Below are 18,555 nucleotides of genomic sequence, written 5' to 3'. Positions count from 1 at the left end.
CGACCTCCTTAGGTGAATGGAGATACCTAGATTTAGGCAACAGGTTTGCCAGCGTTGTGGCGAGCTTCACCCTAGGTTGAAATGTTGCGATGATGATATATCAGCATGTGGTGAAGCACTGGAGTGGCGTCTACCACTGGGTGGCATCTGTGTTCCATCCAATACCTGCTGGAAAGCAACTAGCAGGAGTGGACTGATGGGAATCGGTTGAGAGGAAACGTTTTGTGGCGTCTCGTTCAGCTCCTTACCTCAAACTCAGTGTCGCATTGAGATATTTTGGAGCTGGAAGTGGAGGCCAGATACCCCACCCTTTCAAAAGCCTTGCTGCAGCATTCAGGCATGGACTCTGATGCCTGCCTTCATCTTCCATGATGTTGCTTGAAGGAGATCATTCCACCCCAACACAGACCGTGATCAGCCTCTTTCTTTCACTACCCTGTTTCAAAGAAATGTACCAATTTGGTTCTCTTGCTGCATTCAGACAACACTTTAATTCTGTTTCCCCAATGTTTCCTTACCTGATAATTTCCACTTTTTATGCAATCTTCTGCATGACAAAAAGGGCACTGGAAATCCAGTGGAATCTAATGCAGGTTTAGCACTCATTTCCATAAGGATTGCCTCCAAGGGGAAAAAAGTGTTTGCAACCCTCTTAATTTGGGAAATCATGCGGGTTTTGTGCCTTAATTTTCCTATTGTTTTCATGGATTACACCATGTGACGAAATTCAGGGCAGTATTCCGGAATGCAGATCTTCCTGCCATTTTCCTGGGTGAATTATGGGGGAACAGAAGTTCACTTGCGCATAAAGGATGGTGACATGTCTGATGAGGTCTACTGTTGTGTCATACCACGCCCCTTGCTATGAATGAAATTTAGTGCAACATGGCGCCATATTGTTAAAAAAAGCAACAGTTCCATAGTGCAACAGGTACGGCAGTGGGAAAAGAACATTAGGAAATGGGAAATAAGTGCTTGCATTATCTTCAGGAAAACTAGCGCAATATTCCTCACATCTCTCTACTAAGAAGATTTCTGGAAAGATCTCCTGAAAACTTTGTATTCTGCTTAAGGTTGTGTGTCTTCTTATATCACCGAGAGAGTTTCCAGTTTCCCCCCGATCTCAATGTAGATCAGGGGAGATTTGTTTTGCTGGCTGCTGGGGAAGGGAAAAAAAGTATATTTCTATGTAACTGCAAAATTATCTTCTATTTTGTCGTCCTTGGAACTTGCAGAAGTGCAAGGTATGAGCTGTGAAGGGGGATGAAGAAATGACTGCATTTTAATATAGTTTTAAAAACAATAACACAACCTGTATTCTTCTGCCCTGGCGAATGGAACAGCAGCAGGAGGCAGGATCTGGCCACCCTTAAAATTCCCCACAATGCCCTTGATTGTGCATCAATCTGAACGGGTGCTTAGAGCCAGCTGTTCAGAGCACCTGCTGTCACAGTAAGGTAAGGCCATTCAGACCCCTTGAGAGAGGCCCATCCCCCCACTCAGTCCTGGGATGTGCTGAGGATTCTGGTGGAGCTGAGATTCTCCTGAGAGCAGAACAAGATCTCCTTCAGGATGAAATGTGGGAGGTACTGGGGCACTATTGGTTCCATCAGCATTTGGGGCATTTACTTTCTAAATTCTTAAAAAAAAAGGAAAAAGATTAAGGTCTTCTTTTCAACTATTTATTGTAAATCAGAGATCCGAAGTTTCTAGTCGACACACTTAGTCACTTAAAAAACAATTCTGCTTCATGAACAGAAATGGTTGCGGCATATTTTTCAGGAACTGCAAAGCAACCATCTGATTTCTGCAGAACATCTTCTTAGCTCATATTTGGCATCTCGAGCCTGATTAAGGAAAAAGGCTCAAGTTAACGACCCTCCTCCTCCATAAAATGCACTTCCCCTTACACATCTTGGCAGAAGATGGGAGAAGGCTGCATGTTTTTCTTTCGATGTATCAAATGAATTGAAAACAAAAAGGCTGGGTTATATTCTATCTTTAAAGCTATTCATATTTAATAATTGCTCTAGTTTTAGAGAACCACTTTAATGTTTTAGTCAAAGGTTTGCAATACGTTCAGTATTAGGAAGATGTTATTCGCTCCTCTCTCAGAAGCCGTCCCTTTCAAGTTTTCTATAATATTAGTCCCCCCCCCCTTTTAGAGCTATGTAGAGAAACTCAGTCGTGTTCCCCAAAGGCTCTTTCAGAGATTTTTTTGCCTCCTTTCACCAGACCCAGAATATAAACTCCTAAAGTGAGAGCAGATGCTCCTTTCTCCTTGGCAGTCACCACCAGCCAAATGCCTCAAAGTTACCGTGATAGAGGTTGCTTCGTAAAATATTGTACATTCTTATCTCTACAGTAAACTTGGCAGAACTACACTCCAAAGCTTGTTTTGGGTGTAAGCAATATGGTTATCGATCTTGCCACATCTGGAAAAAACGGCATTCTCACCCATTTCCAACATAATTTTGCTTCCTGTCCTTTTGATTACTGACAGTTTTATCACCCCCCCACCCCAGTGGGGAGAGTAGGAACTTTACTATTTCAAAATCTATCTCTTGATTGAGACTGAGTCTTTGCTCATATTTTCATTGCAACCTGGGCAGGAGAGTAAAGATCACTTGCTGGACACCACGGCCAATCAGACATTCTTTCCATTTCCATCTTCAAAGGTGCTAGAGCAGATTCTTCCAGTTTTCCTTGTAATTTTGACTTATGGTACTTCATGTTCCCATTCTGCGCTCAGGAACCAACATGTTTGTGTTTTAAGATCTATATTATGCAGCTACATAGAAGAGGACCTTTGCTGCCATGGCTTTCCAAATCTAGAATGACCTCTGCAGGCAGGTGTGACTGGTGCCAACATTATGATTTTTTGGACACTGGGTAAAAACATTTTTATTTGTGCATTTTAAATGGTCATGTTTAATCTGCATTATAGGGTTTTTTTTTTAAGTGTTTTTTGTTGCTTCTCATTTTTGCTCATTCATTGCAAGTGTTGATGTATTACTGACACATTTCTATCTGGTATGAATAGTTTTCTCCATGCCCATTGACATTCATACTGACATACGATTCATTCTGACAGTGGCCACATTCATGCATTACATTTAAAACAATATGATATCACTTTAAACAATCATGGCTTCCCCCAAAGAATTCTGGGAGCTATACTTTATTGAGGGTGTTTTTAGGATACCCCTATTCTCCTCCCAGCTACAATTCCCAGAGTTCTCTGGGAAGAAGAATTGCTTGTTAAAGCATTCTAATTGTAGCTCAGGGTAGGGGGGATAAGGCAACCAGTTATTTAGGGACCAAAGTTTAGCCACCCTTCCGCACCCTCAAAGCATCTCCTGACCAGCTTATTTCCTTTTCATCCTTGACTTCCGCTGTTGTCTGCAAGAGCTGATTCTTGCCCATACAAGCACCCTTTTAAAATGTTCTGACTTTGTTTGGGCATGTGCCAGTTTCAGGCACCCAAACCAACAAAACGTCCTGAGCTCTCTCTCTGATTCTCAAATTGCACTAAATGCATCCCGGGAACCAGAGTGTGTAACGCTACAGTTGAAAAGTTGTGTGTGTCCAAGCAGAATGTTTTCAGTGAGAATGAGGAATGCTTTGGCAGGCTTGTTAGTTCTGACTGGCCCAGTTCCACCAAGTGTTCCAGGAGGGTTTTGGGACCTTCTGTCTAATTTTCTTTGAACAGTTGCTATTAGTTTAATAAATAATAAATTGAAGCATCCTGCCGCCACAGTTTTACTTGCCTGTTTATCAACAGTAGCATATGTGTTTGTGTAAGTTGCCATTTCTTACGTAGTGCTGGCCAAGAAGTGAACACTGAGAATGTAAAAGTGTATATTATTATTATTATTATTATTATTATTATTAATTGAATTTATATACCGCCCTATACCTGGAGGTCTCCTTTACAGGCTGGCTGATCTTCAGTCCTCCCCTTCTTTGCAGTGCTCCTCTCTCATCTCTTTGTCTCCCTGTTCCCTGAGAGAGGGAAATGCAGTAACTGTGAACCAACCCCATTAAGTAAGGGTATGTGTGTCTCGTTCATCAGCTATGTTTCCCTCTCCCAAGGGAGACAGACGCAGGGGTGAGAGAGGGAGCTGACAGGTTTGAGCACCTTCTCCACCAGCAAGGCTGCGCCTCCCTCTTTCTGAAGGGGAGCGGGCAGCAGCAACGGACAGTGGGCAGCGGTGGATACAGATCTGCCGCCCCCCCAACTCTCCAGAGTCTGCTACCCAAGGAGGCAGGACCAGATTTAGGTTTGATGAGTCCCTAAGCTACTGAAGGTAATGGGGGCCTTTATATGTCCAGCTGTCCTTTGTCAACAACAAATTGTCACTGTTTTTTGTGTTGAATATATGCTATATGGTAATTTATGGACCTGAAGGGGCATATTACAATATACGTAATTTTTCTATTATCCAAAAAGGGGAGGTTTTTCTACACCAACCAGAAGGACATGCTTAAATGTTGCAGCAAAATGGGCCTCTTTTTGGAATGTCTAGCTTAAGCAGTAAAGATAAGAGCAAGGTTGAATGGGCCCCACTCGGGGGGGGGGGGGGAGACTGAAGACAAGGAGGCGAGTTGAAAGGGAGGAGGGTAATGCAGGAGACAAAGCCCCATTTTATTGCTACTAGTATAAATCACATGTTTTACATTTGAACACGTGTCGAGGTTCATGGTGTGGAGAGGCTGGTGCAGGAAGGAAAGGGGGGCAAGCCCATGTAAGGACATAGGAAGTTGCCAAAACTTTCGGTTTACAAGAAATCAGGTGACTTACAAGAGATCAGGTGGTATTCTATTCTGCAAATCTATATAAAGGGGGCGCACCCTGACTGGGTGTGTAGGTTGCGTACTCATCGCCCTGTACCTTTGTTCTGCATATGCACTTCAAATAAAAATCCTGTTAATAACCTGCAAGGACGTTTTGCCACTTTGTGTGAATCTGTGCTTCAGGGACCAAATAGCAGATGTGCATGGTCCTTCAGACCTAATAGGTATCTAAATCTATTTGCACATGTTGCCATGCAACCAGTCCATGCAGAATGTAGGCACCCTATATATAGATATGAGCAAACCAGTGAAATTTTAGGGAGCAGCTTAGCAGGCGAGGCCCATTACTTACATCATAGGGGCCTACACAACACAAAACACTGTTGCTGTATGTAGGTTTTATTTTATTTGTTTTTTATCTTCTATTTTGGAAATGTACACCCAGTTTTTCCCCCTTTAATTTTTTGGGGGGACCCCCAAGAGAGTGGGGCCCTAAGCTATAGCTTGTTTAGCTTATACGTAAATCCGGCACTGCAAGGAGGCCTCCTCACCTCGCCTCATGGGCGGGTGATTACTATTATTACTCTTTGATGATATTCTTTGGCAGTACATTTGAGATGCATATTTTTAGGACCCACCCTATTTTTGTGATTGTAAGTTGTTTAAAATTGCTCTTAATGTTGCATTTTAAATTGTGGCAGCCCGCCCTGGGATCTTAAGAGTGAAGGGCAGTTCATAAATTGAATTATTATTAATAAATAATACCTTCTCAACTGGGCTGGTGTGCAATAATCACAAGTTTACTTATAGGGGTTCTGCTTTCTTTTTGCTGAATTTCTCTAGCTGTTACATGCTCCATGTTTAAGCATATTCTGGCTCCTGTCATGGCACTTGATTAGGAAGGCGCTGGGCAGAAATAATGCCTAGTCTCTCTCTCTCTCTCTCTCTCTCTCTCTCTCTCTCTCTCTCTCTTCTCACTAGTCTGTGGTGTGATGGGTTGCCTGCCCTTCACTTGGCAGGAACTCCAAAGGTTATGTCACCACCTTCCTAAGGATGGGGAAGGAATTCAGCTCAATTTGCATTTTAATGTGAACCTGATCTGTAGTTCCCAAAACAAGGCATGAACCAAAATGCAGCTATTCTTCAAAATGCCACACTTCTCTGGATTTTGTGACGCAGTTCTCCTGGCGGAAAAAAAAATGTGTATATAATAAGTTGCAGAAACATGCATTCAATTAGGCAAAAATCATAAGCCATCTACACACCTTCCTGTTAGGTACTGGTTCCTTTGCAGGCAGCAGCAGACATCTGAGATCAAGTGTGGCATAGTGGCCAGAGTGTTGGACTAGGACCTGGGAAACCAGGGTTCAAATCCCTTTGAGCTAGTCACTTCCTCTCAGCCCAACCAACCTCATTGCTAACAGCAGCAAAACTGTGTATTGCACAAAAGTGGACAAACAAAGATCACATTACTATAACTGATTGGTTATGGAAAACCTGGCAAACTGTCTTAATGACATAGCTGTCAACCTTCCCCTTTTTTGCGGGAAATTCCCTTATTCCAGTGCCGTTTCCCGCTGTTTCCCGCTGCTATCCCAGATTGTTAGATATCCCATAGACTGTCCCCGGGACAGGTGAGGCTGCTGATCCCTAATTTTCAAATCTGAAAGTTGACAGCTATGCTTAATGATAAAACTTACATATGAGAGTAACACAATACATGTTAATAAAAAAAACAATTTATTGAGAGGTGAGCTTTGCTTTCACATTTTTTGAGTGACAACGTACAGTAAATGATGACATTTTCCCTTTTAATCTATAGACGTGGTTTTTTTTGTTATGTTGTCCTCCCACTTTCACATGTCCCTTTCTCCCCCCCCCCCGCCACTTTATTTCATTCAATGTAGAATGGTTTGGGCTACAAATTGCAATAACATTAATAAAATTATTTTTAAATAGGAAGTTTGGGCGGTGGTGGCCCGAGAGAAAGCCTTCTCTGTGGCAGCCCCTAAGCACATCCAGCACCTTCCCTCTTCAGCTTTCAGTGAGTGCTGAAAAGATGCTTCTTACCTTGCCCTTTGCCCCCTGAGATGTTTGTTTTCAGGACCCACCCTATTCTTGTGACCATAATTTCTTTTTAACTGTTTTGAATTTTTAAACTTTGAATAGTTGTAATCTGCCCTGGGAACTGGTGCTGAAGGACAGCTAATAAATTTAAATAGAATAGTAACAACAACAACAATAGCAGTAATAATCATCTTCTTAAGTAAACCACTGCAGCAGAGAAAACAGGAAAACAGTGATAGCAGGATATAATCTTAAGGGATCATAGCTTGACGTTGCTGTTAAAATAATCTGAAATGCGCAACACACTGAATTTTCTGTGGTGATCAGTACAGTGGCTTGGGAAACTGTGAGAGTGATGTGCTATTGTGAAGTAACAGGAGATACATTTAACCAGACAGTGTGGCTCAGAAATCCGAGAAGAGCTGTGGTAAGGAGTGGCTCTCAGGAACGTGATCTGTTCCCTGTGCTAAGCTGTAGCATCAGCCTAACAAGGTACCTCTATCATGTAGAGCTCAAAATTGGCATTTTTGGAACAACCCCACCCCCATTCCAATATCAATAATTTCTGTTCAGGAGAGGAAAAGTTCCTTTGCTAGGGGACGATTGTTGTGAGCCTCACATTGTGCTCAAATATGCCTTATTTAAAGAATAATAATAATAATAATCAAGAGACTTTCCTTTGTGTTCTTGCCTAAAGAAAGAAATCCCTGCAGTGCCCCCTGCTGGTGACTGGCAGCTCACTCTTTCAGCCATGTCAGTGATTGACTGAACCAAACGCATTGCTGACATAAAGCCAAGGGTGATACTGAAGACTGCCAGTTCATTTTAAATCACATCATTAAAATAACAGAAGTATATATCAATTTAAAACTACTGTTCACCGATTCCTCTTTATTTTTTAGACATGTGATGCTTTTGCCGCTGCTGAGCCCAGTTGAGGAAATATGGGCACTCCAGAAAAAAGAAATATTTGTTTTTAAACCTCCCATATATTTATTAGCCTGCCACCTCCAGCTCAGATCAAAATTTGCCATTTTCATGGCAAGTTGAAGGGAATGTGGGGCTTTCTAAAAGCCTCTTAGTGGCTGAGATTGTGTGCCTGTGTGTGGAGTGTGAGCCTATTGTCAGTGGGTAACACAGAAAGAGATACAACATTTCTTTATCTACACACTTGAATAATGCAGAACAGAGGGTGTTCTGCTGGGTTTAATTCAGATAGGCATGGACCTATTACAGTAACACATATGCCATATTCGTGCAGGTGCATGCTTTCTGTTAAATGTCCATATTTTAAGAAGTGCCTATCCATCGCATTTGATAAAGCGAGGCAATTACCTAATTGTCACAAGCATATTATAATTGCTGACCATTTTTGCCCATGAGACACGGACTGCCTAGGGGGTCTCCCTAGATCAATTAGGACCACACAGTCATTTGTACCCCAGATAGTTCTACTCAGTCGGAGTGCGCTGGAGCGCAGTTCTGGCACCTCTCAGGTGGGTGGCATCACAGACCACTGCTCCCCCAGCCTGCTTCTTGCCTTTATGTACTTCTGAGAAGCCCAAAATGAATATTTCAATTCAAAACAGATGCTGGCCAGTGTGTGTGAATCTACACTTTTAAAAAGATCTATGTCTCCACTTAGCTCGTAGCTGTTCCTAGTCACGATTGGTCAAGCTACGGAGCCAATTCATATTTCATTTTCTCCAGTCCGTCTCCTGTGTAGTGGCAGTAGACTTTAAGCTTTTCAGCCATGCCTCCCTGTGTGCGTTTGCAAGCTCCCTTAGCCATCCACCTGAATCTAAGAGAAAAAAGGAGGTGGGGACAGATTTATTTGACCTGCACCAGAACCAGTGGCAACCCCCAAACCAGTTAGGGAAGCAGCTTGCAGTAGTTTTCAGCAGCTCCTCAGGTAGTGAAAGTGGCTGTTGTCAAACCGGCATCTGTTCAGGGCTGCCCCGAGTCGCCCGGTGGCTTACTATAACTTCATGGTGAGTTCCAGCACCTACTTTTCTTGAAAAAAACACACTGGTTCTACTAATATTGAAAAAAACCATTGTCATGTGGCCTTATCCAGAGAACACAGGAGGATTTCAAGGGAGCAGGCAGAATCAGGAAGGCAGAAGACACTTTAGAGGTGGCCAAGAGATGTAGATACAAGCACAATTGTTGGGAGCCTTTGGCTCTCCAGTTGTTGCTGAACTACAACTTCCATCAGCCCTAGCTATCATGACCAGTGGCTAGGAATGATGGGCACTGAGGTTCAGCAATGTCTGAAGGGCCAAAACCTCCCAACACCTGATGTAGTAGAACTGAGTTGGGAGGAAAGAGCATGGTGGACTAATGTTCTCCATCTAGTATGTGATTCTCTGGCCTTGCTTTTTGGAGCAATACCTGTCCAGTGGAGGATGAGAGTGCTGCAGAGCCTTTCTGAAGCCACCTCAGCTTTCTTCTGGGATTGGTGGTGAATTCGTTACTTCCCAAGGGTCTCTCCGCACCGTAGGGAGCTTGTTCTCTTGGACCATTCCTGATTTAGAGAAGAAGGTGTGGTATTGGGACATATGATGCAAGCCCTTTCCATTTTGGGTTATTTAATATCTTATGATGTGACCTCCCACAGAAGTTGGGGCCAGTCCTACCATTAGGCAGAGTGAGGTAACCACATCAGGCAGCAACTGCTGGGGCAGTGGAGCAGCAACCTGTGGCTGTTAGTCCTGAGTCCCAAGTTATTCCTCTCTGTTCCCACACAGCCTTCTCAGTCCTGCTGCCTCAGGTACAATGGAGGATGCTTATTTCATCACCAGTACCTGAGGCAAGATTCAGCTGCCAGCTCAGTTGCCTTCTGTCCCCAGGATGGGGAGGAGGTATCATCTTCTCTTTCTCCTCAGGCAGCAAAATGGCTTGGGGTGGCCCTGACAAAGTTGGCTTTCATTAACTTCACCTGGATATTTATTCTTCCTCGTTGTCCCTATCTGGGCCTTTTCATAAAAGAGAAGCTTCATGGAAATGCTTAACATTCTGTGTAGCTTTTCCTGGCAGATATTTCTGGAGGAAGCTGTTTATATTTTATGATCTTGCCTGCTTTGTTTTTGTCGAACACCTCAGTAACTACAGATGTTCAAACAAAGGTGGTTGCCTTTATTTTCCACTTGACCCAAAGCGGATTAAGAACAGGGGCAGGTCATTTGCCGTGATCTATCCATCTGTACCTCAACCATCTGTGTGAGCAGGCTTCTCCAGTGTTTTGCTACGGTGTTTTGTTCAATTTGGATGGCGTTGCTTGTTTTGATAATTGTATTGGTTTTATCTGTTTTCAGATTGTTGTAGCCTGCCTCGGGAACCCATGGTGAAGGACTGAGCAAGAAAACTTATAAACAAATAAATAAATTAGGAAAGGAAAATCAAATGTCAAATGCTATAATGCCATTAAATAAATCTTGGAGGTGGCCACATTTGAAAGACTGGATAAAGTCTTTATTGCTGCATCTCAAGCTAGGAAACAGGCAGAACAGAACAAGAGAGATCATTGTCCTTGCTAGTTTACTATTTTTCTCTCTACTCATCCGTATCTATCTATCTGTCTATCTGTTGATCCAGCCAGCCAGCCATCTTGTCCATGGTAGATAAATATATTCGCTGCTATATTTGTAGAAAAAGAGGTGCTGGAACCAGTGCTGTTTTCTGGGAGTACTCAAAGGTACTCAGTACTGGCAGCTTCTGTTCTAGAAGAAAAGCACTGGTGAAAAATGTGGCACTTACTTCATGATGAGTACCAACACCTTTTTTCTAGAAGAAAAGCACCGGCCGGAACTCACCATGAACACCTCCCTTGTTCTGTTAAAATGGCAATGGCGCCCACCTGAGAGGTGCCAGAACTGACAAGTTCTGTCTGCCTCCATTTCAAATGTCAGGTGTGGGTCCCTTTATTTTTTGTATAAAGCCTGGCTAGTTGGTCTGGTTAGCAGGTTGGCAGGTGATGATTCCATTTCTGACCCTCCTATGGGGCTCTCAGTGCTCCCCCACAGGGTTTGCCCATAGTGGTCTCTCATGCAGAGGATGGATCAAGGCCCTCCCTACATTGTTGGCAGTTGTACACCAGTTGCTTCCAGGCATTTGCTCATCTTGGCACATTTCCCTTTGACACCTTACCTTTCAGGAATGAAATGAGCTCTTTAGATGGAAGAGCTCCTACCTCATTTTAAGAGGGGATCCCTCCAGGGCAGGCTTAAGGGAATTTGTGGAGAAGGAGGCTTGCAAAGCAAGTTGCCGCCTGTGCTCTGCTTGTTGTGCAGCTGCTGGGAGGACCTGGGACTTTTTGGAGCACTAATATACCCTCGTATATGAGGGCGGGAAAACATCAGAGCTGACCAAGCTTGTACGCTCGGGGTCCTCTCTGTTGTGCACTGAATTGAGGCCTACTTCAAGTGACCAGTTCCAGACAAAGCTGTCAACTTTCAGATTTGAAAATAAGGGATCAGCAGCCTTGAAAATAAGGGATCAGCAGCCTTGAAAATAAGGGATCAGCAGCCTCTCCTGTCCCAGGGACAGTCTACGGGATATCTAACAATCCGGGATAGCAGCGGGAAGCAGCGGGAAACGGCGCTGCAATAAGGGAATTTCCCACAAAAAAGGGAAGGTTGACAGCTATGGTTCCAGAGCCATAGTGGTTGGTCCTGGCAAAAGCAACAAATACTTTTATGGCTTCTTACTATTGAAGATCCTTTCTGGCAAAATCTTTCATGGGCCAAGGTTACTTCATCAGGTGCATAAAGCGATCACCAAAATGGGTAGGTATATCAACTGAAGGGAGAGAGGAGAGTTTTGGTGCTTTGAGAGCTGCAACAATCTGAGACCTAAGCAGTGCAAGATTGATTTGGTGCAGGATAAGGGCTCAGGGTGAAGAGCATCTGCCTTGCATGTAGAAGGTCCCAGCTTCAGTTCCCTGTCATCTCCAGGTAGGACTGGGAATGTCCCTTTTCTGAAACCGGGGAAAGACACTGCCAATCAGTATGTTGACAGTTTAAGGCTAGGTGGATTAATGATCCGACTTCTGGCTCAGTTGCAATATACATTTAAAATACCCTAGCACCAATTTCAGCAATCAAGGCTTCCTCCCAAAAATCCTGGGAAATGTATTTGTTAAGAGTGCTGAGAGTTGTTAGGAGACCTTACATTCCCAGAGTGTCTTAACAGTCAGTCCCAAGGGAACTCTAGGAATTGTAATTCTGGGAGGGGAACAGGGGTCTCCTAACAACTCTCAGCCCCTCCAACATATTACACTTTCCAGGTTTCTTGGGAGGGCAGGAAGCCACGACCATTTAAAGCTGAATGATACAGCTTTAAATGCATAGTGTGGGTGGTGCTTTGGTTTAGGGCAGCTTCCTAAGTCCCAGGCAAGTGCAATCAGTACAGAATACAACCAAATGAACCCAAAAAGGACAACAAGTCACCAGGCATGTTATTGCTGATTATGTAATGGCACACCTGAGCTTGGCCACAGTGTCCTTTCCCACAGGTGCCTCAGATTTGGGAACAGTTTGTACCTTCAGATAAACAGTCATGCTTATGAGTATCTGCACAGATCTACAGAATGCTAACACTTACGGTCCCAAGAGATTCTTCTCTGCTAAGACACATTGTTGACATTTTCGTCTTCAGGGGCCATGTAAAATAGCCCCTTGGCAAACTCCAAGGATTTCCACTCCACCATTAAGCAGTAGCTTTAGATGTCAAAGACCAGAATACAACTATGCCAGCATCCTGCTACCCTCCATGTGTACAAAAATATAACCCAGGCAGTACCTGATCACAAATGGAGATTATAAGGAAACAGAAGCCACCAGCCAGAAAGAAAAGTGCAGGTAAAAAAATAACAATCACCAGACATTCCTGGTGTGCATACAACTCACTCATCAGTAATAGCTTCCACTTCACTCATTGGCTAAAAACAATGAAAGGTGGGAGAAGCCAAGCCAGCTTATCTCACAGAAGCTGCTTAGAAGTTTAAGACTTGCCTGCACATTTTGCTTTATAACTTTTTAAAATAAGAGTCCAATTAACATGTGTATTTTTTTTTAGATGAAAGTTAAGAGCCGGGGCCCCTGCTGGCTTGGGACCTACTACATATGTGCTCTCTGTACCCCCCCCCTTGGTAGCCCTGAGTTCTGTGGGGCAGTGCCCCACTTGCTTTAATGGACCAGCCTCTGCTGCCCACAACTCTTAGCTCAAACCTCTCTAGGACCTCATAAAAGATATACAGCCCATCTTTCTTCTCAACAGTTCTTGGGTATAAGTGCAGTCTTTGCTTATTGACAGCCTCTCACCCACAACAACTTCCCCTAATATAATCCATGTCCATATGCTATTTTCACCAATGTATTTATATGCACACATTTCCCTTGTATTTGCATCTTTGTGCTCATTTTTGGCTGGATATTTTTGCACTGCAAAGTTCAGAGACATGTGAATTTTGAAGGATGGCTGTGTTTTGGTTCGTCTTTTGTTGCAGACGTTGCCTTTAAATGCAAACTGAACTGAATTTCTTCCCCCATTCTCAGGTCTGAAAGCCCACAGAAGCTGTATATTTGTTAGTCTTGGAGGTGGCACAAAATTCTTCCTTGCTTTTGCTGCTGGTGCTGCTGCTGTTCAGCTAGAGACAGATTTCTGTTAAGACTCTATCACCTCCTGTGCTATGTTAACCAGGAGCGATCGCTTCCTACAAAAACACAGGCTCATGTTCCCAATAACACAGTTATGTTAATCATCCTATTAATAGTGTTGCCATAGTATAGAGGCAACTCTGTCCTGCTGTTGTAGCATTCAGGGTGAGAAACTTTGTGTTTCTAGAATTAAAGCTTGGCTTTTAAGCAGAGGAAGGAAATGCAAAGTTTGGCTATGCTTTATAGCTACAATTCTACAGCAACATTCCTCCTTGAATTTTACACGACTGATCCTCTTACACTAAAACAGAGCATAATGCCATCATTTAGAGCAGGATAGTCCAATGAGGGCTGCATTTGGCCATCAAGGCCTTTTGGGGTGGCTTTTGGCAACATTTGATGCCCCCCCCCGATAATATCCTGCCCCAGTGGGCAGCCAAGATGCCACATTATGCACTAGCCACGGCTTACATACCAACATCAAGCACAGACCCACAAACAGTCTGGAGGTTACCAGTGCATAGGGTTGCCACATTTCAAATCCGGATGGAAAAGTTGTTGAGGTTTTTTTGAAAATTTGCAAAAAAGAAGAATTTTTTGAGCTATTTTTAAAAGGAAAATTGCCAAATATAACACTGCCGACATGGGCCATGCCATATTTAGGGCCATGCGGGCAGTTCCCCTGTACAGGGTGCCGAGCCAAGGGGGCACAAAATATTGATACTTACAGAGAAGATTCATAAAAAGCAACTGTACCAAAAGAGATTATTATGAAAATATTAATATTTTTTCCCCCAGGGTGGCGGCGGGGGTGCCACCAAATTTTGTCCTTGCTGAGGGCACCATATTACCAAAGCCCACCCCTGGGAATAAAAATGGATCTAGGAGTAATCCCAGATTATGAGCCTGCTCTTTCAGTGGGAGGAGGATCCCATACGAAGCAGGCAATTCCAGACTCTGGCATTGCCTACCCACAGTGCCTCCATCTTGCCAGTCAGTTTGCTCTCATCCAGCCCACTTCTGAGTTCAAGGCCTGCAGGGCCTCTCTTGAATTGTATTTTAAAGACAAATGCAGCTGTGCATCACCAGTGGACTGATGACACCTTGTCCTCAATCTCCTCATAACCCCTCCCAACAACTTCATATGTTTGTGCTCACAAAATAATAGTGCCCTTTCCTACAGGGAGCCACTCACCTATCTCTTCATCTATTAAATCAATCGAATCTATTGAATGTTCATCTCACTCTTCAGTAAACAAACCGCAACAAACAGCAACTTCCAGAGCAGCTTACATATCTGCCCGAGCAAGACAATCCTTGCCTCCAGCTTCACAATCTGAAAAGACACGACACAAAAGGAAAATGGATCTGAAGGGAGAAGGATGAAAATTTCTGTTTCATCTGTGTCTATTTATAACCTGTTGTTCTTTTCCAGATGTTGAATCCGAGTATATTTGACTAGTGTATTCTTGGACATATAAGCAAAGGGAAGTTAGGACTATGAAAGGTCAAAAGTCACACTGGGAGAGGTTAGCGGAACTTGGGAGAAGAACAAAAGGCATCCTTGCTTGCTTGCGGATAAGGAAAGATGAATCTGTCAGCTTCACTTTCTCTCACTTTCTTATTTTTCCAGTCTTAAATTCGGCTCTCACATTTCTGCAATTTTATTTAAAGTCCTCTTTGAAAAAAGTCCTCTTTTTCAATATTTTACTGCATGTTTTCCCTAACATTAAAATTCCCCATATATAATGAATATGTTAGAGACTCATAGAATCATAGAATTGTAGTCTTGGAAGGGACACCAAGGGTCATCTAGTCCAACCCCCTGCAATGCAGGAATCTCAGCTAAAGCATCCGTGACAGATGACCACCCAACCTCTGCTTTAATACCTCCAAGAAAGGAGAGTTCACAACCTCAGCAATTTATGCATCTTTGTAGGCACTTTGTCCCAACAGATGAATTTCTATGCACATTCTTTGGTTGGAAAACTGCGTTGCAAAATTTGGAAAAGTGCAATTTCAATATTTTAGGTCAGGGTGGGGTCAGATCATTATTGCCTGCCTCTCCTGTGGGCAAATGTTAGCAGGTGACCGGGGCCTCCTGCCTTGTTAATCAGCTAATGTGATGATAATGTCAGGTAACCCATAGGTGAGTGGTCCCGCTTCACCAGTGTGCTTCTCACAGGGAAGGTGTTGGCAAGGGAGCAACGGCAAGAGTGAGCTCTCTGGTCACCAGCGCTGCTATCCAGTGACATTAGCTGGTGGACAATTGAGTGTGGTTTGGGGAAAATGGCTTTGTGGGCAAAGTGGCCCCTGGGACAGTCATTCCCCACCTCTGTTTTAGGTAAATAAAGAAATGAAAAGCCGTTCCTGTAGACTGGCTTCCATTTGCTTCTAGAATAAGCATTTAACCTTCCTGTTGTTGAATCCTAAATCTGCCAAATTTGGTATAGTCTGAGAAGCAAAACTGCTTTTAGAAAGGGGCCAGCCATCAGTGAACACATGATCTTCTAGTCATTTAATTATTTCTCCTCAATCCTAATATTTTAATCTGCGTGTGCGGCCCCTATGCGCTTTCCATTCCTTTTGGCGCACTCCTTGGTCATGTGGCTGTGACTTTGAACCGGGGCTTTGACCTTCAGCTATATTGCTTTCAATTTACACATTTTATTAACAAAGCCATGCAAAAGCAAAAGTGTTTCATGTTGCCAATTTAACTTATTTAATTAAAAGTGAAGACTGTAAACCGTTTCAGCCGTGGGTGCCGTTCTAATGCCATCAATTGGGGGAAACAGCCTTAAAATTAAAAGTGTAGGGAACCATGGTGACTCTCAAAGGTATGTCACCTACAGTGGCATCTGTACTTCATTTAGTAAGAGAGATGGGTTTCTGAATCACCCGGTATAATATTTTTTAAAAACGTATAGCATGACCATGATTGAAGCAATACTGAAAGCAAGAGCAAAGGGAGGAGGGCTCACTTGGGCACCAGACACCCCCAACCTGGTGTTCTCCAGATGTGTCGGACTACAACTTCCACCAGCCCAATTCTGGTCAACACATCTGGAGGGCACCAGGTTGGGGAAGGCTGAAATAAACTATAGCTCCGGTGTGCCCCTCTGAGCAGCAACAAGGCCGTAACATTGAGGAGACATTAAAGAACAACTGATAAAGTAGAATAATGTGTGGACAGTCCAGAATAAATCTAGCACTATAATTGCATCAATAACATATTGCCCAACACATCAGGTATATATATATATATATATATATATATATATGTGTGTGTGTGTGTGTGTGTATATATATATATACACACACACACACACACACACACACACACACACAGAGTGGTACCTCAGGTTAAATACGCTTCAGGTTACATACGTTTCAGGTTACAGACTCCGCTAACCCAGAAATAGTACCTCGGGTTAAGTACTTTGCTTCAGGATGAGAACAGAAATTGTGCTCCGGCGACGCGGCAGCAGCAGCAGGCCCCATTAGCTAAAGTGGTGCTTCAGGTTAAGAACAGTTTCAGGTTAAGAACGGACCTCTGGAACAAATTAAGTACTTAACCCGAGGTACCACTGTACACACACACACACACACACACACACACACACCACTATCTGGAAAGGCACAAGGAGTTGAGAGTCTGTTTTTAAAATTGCAGGGGAAAATTAATGTTGGAAGATCCTGGACAGATAAAGTTATTCTTCACGCAGCACATAGTTAAACTAGGAAACTCCCTCCCTCAGGAGGCAGTGATGGCCACCAACCTAGATGGCTTTAAAAGAGGATGAGACAAATTCATGGAAGCCACAAGAAGGGAGAGTGGTCTTGCATTTGGGTCCTCCTTGTGGGCTTCCCAGAAGAGCTATCTGGTTGGCCACTGTGGGAACAGGATGCTGGACCACATGGCAGAGGCGGATTTAGGGCAGCGCGACTGGTTCCACCACACTAGGCACAGGACCTAGGGGGCGCTGTAGGGCACCCCAACTATGTCGTAGTGAACTGAGCAGAAAGGAAGGTAAGAGGCAGGTGCTGCCGCCGCCGCATTTGGCTTTGCACAGGATGCCACTGAAATTTGAAAGACCATCCTCCACCCCTGTAGACGGGACAGTAGCCTGATCCAGCAGGCTTTTCCTTAGGTTCACATTGGTTCTTACATATATGCAATATCTACCCACTGAGAAAGTCACCCCACCAAAGAAGCAATACAGCAAGCTTTGGTGGTATGTGCCAAATAATTTGTGTTATTATGAGTTACTCACAGCTCCCTGAGGATATGTCTGCTGCAGACTTGGAGCCCGGGCTTCCCCCACCCCCCAGAACACAGCTTTCATTTCTTTCTTTTGTCAGCTTTGAACAAACATTCTTAACAGGAGCGCAGGGGAAGAAAACAGAAAATGAGATCCTGAAAATAAAATAGATTTATTTATTATAAAAACAGGACACACACACACACACACACACACACACACACTTTATTTTGCCTGCCTTTCACAAGCCTTGTTCAAGAACCCTGCATGTTTTCTGCAGACAACCAACGTAATAGAAATATTTGCCTGGTAAACATTTTTTTAAAAAAGAAGATCCTGGCGAACCATTGGTTTCTCAGCTCTGCTCAGCAGCAAAAAAGCTGTTTCTCCAGCTATGAAAAGGCATGGAACTCTCTTGCATTTCAGCATATGCTTCAATTACATGCTACAATACGAAACATGGATATGTAAGGCAGAAATAGCCAAGCTGTGGGCTTGCAATGCATGCTTGTGGGCTACAGGTCGTATGCCATGAGAAATGGAGGGCAGGATCTTGTGAGCTGGAACCTCAGTGGGTTTTGTAAGCACTCACACGGAATATTAGCAAAATATGGATGGCAGACCTCCCCTCCCCAGGCCAGAGGGCACAGCTCATTATTTCAGACTGGCTGGCCAACTGTCCTGTTCAACTCCAGAAGTGGAATGATGCTTTACAGACTCCATAAATGAGTGCTATAGGCCACTTTACAGGCCTGAAAAGCAGCACTTGG

The sequence above is a fragment of the Podarcis pityusensis genome (genome assembly GCF_964106645.2).
Source record: "Podarcis pityusensis genome assembly, chromosome: 8".
NCBI lineage: Eukaryota > Metazoa > Chordata > Lepidosauria > Squamata > Lacertidae > Podarcis > Podarcis pityusensis.
This window is presented reverse-complemented; position numbering follows the sequence as displayed.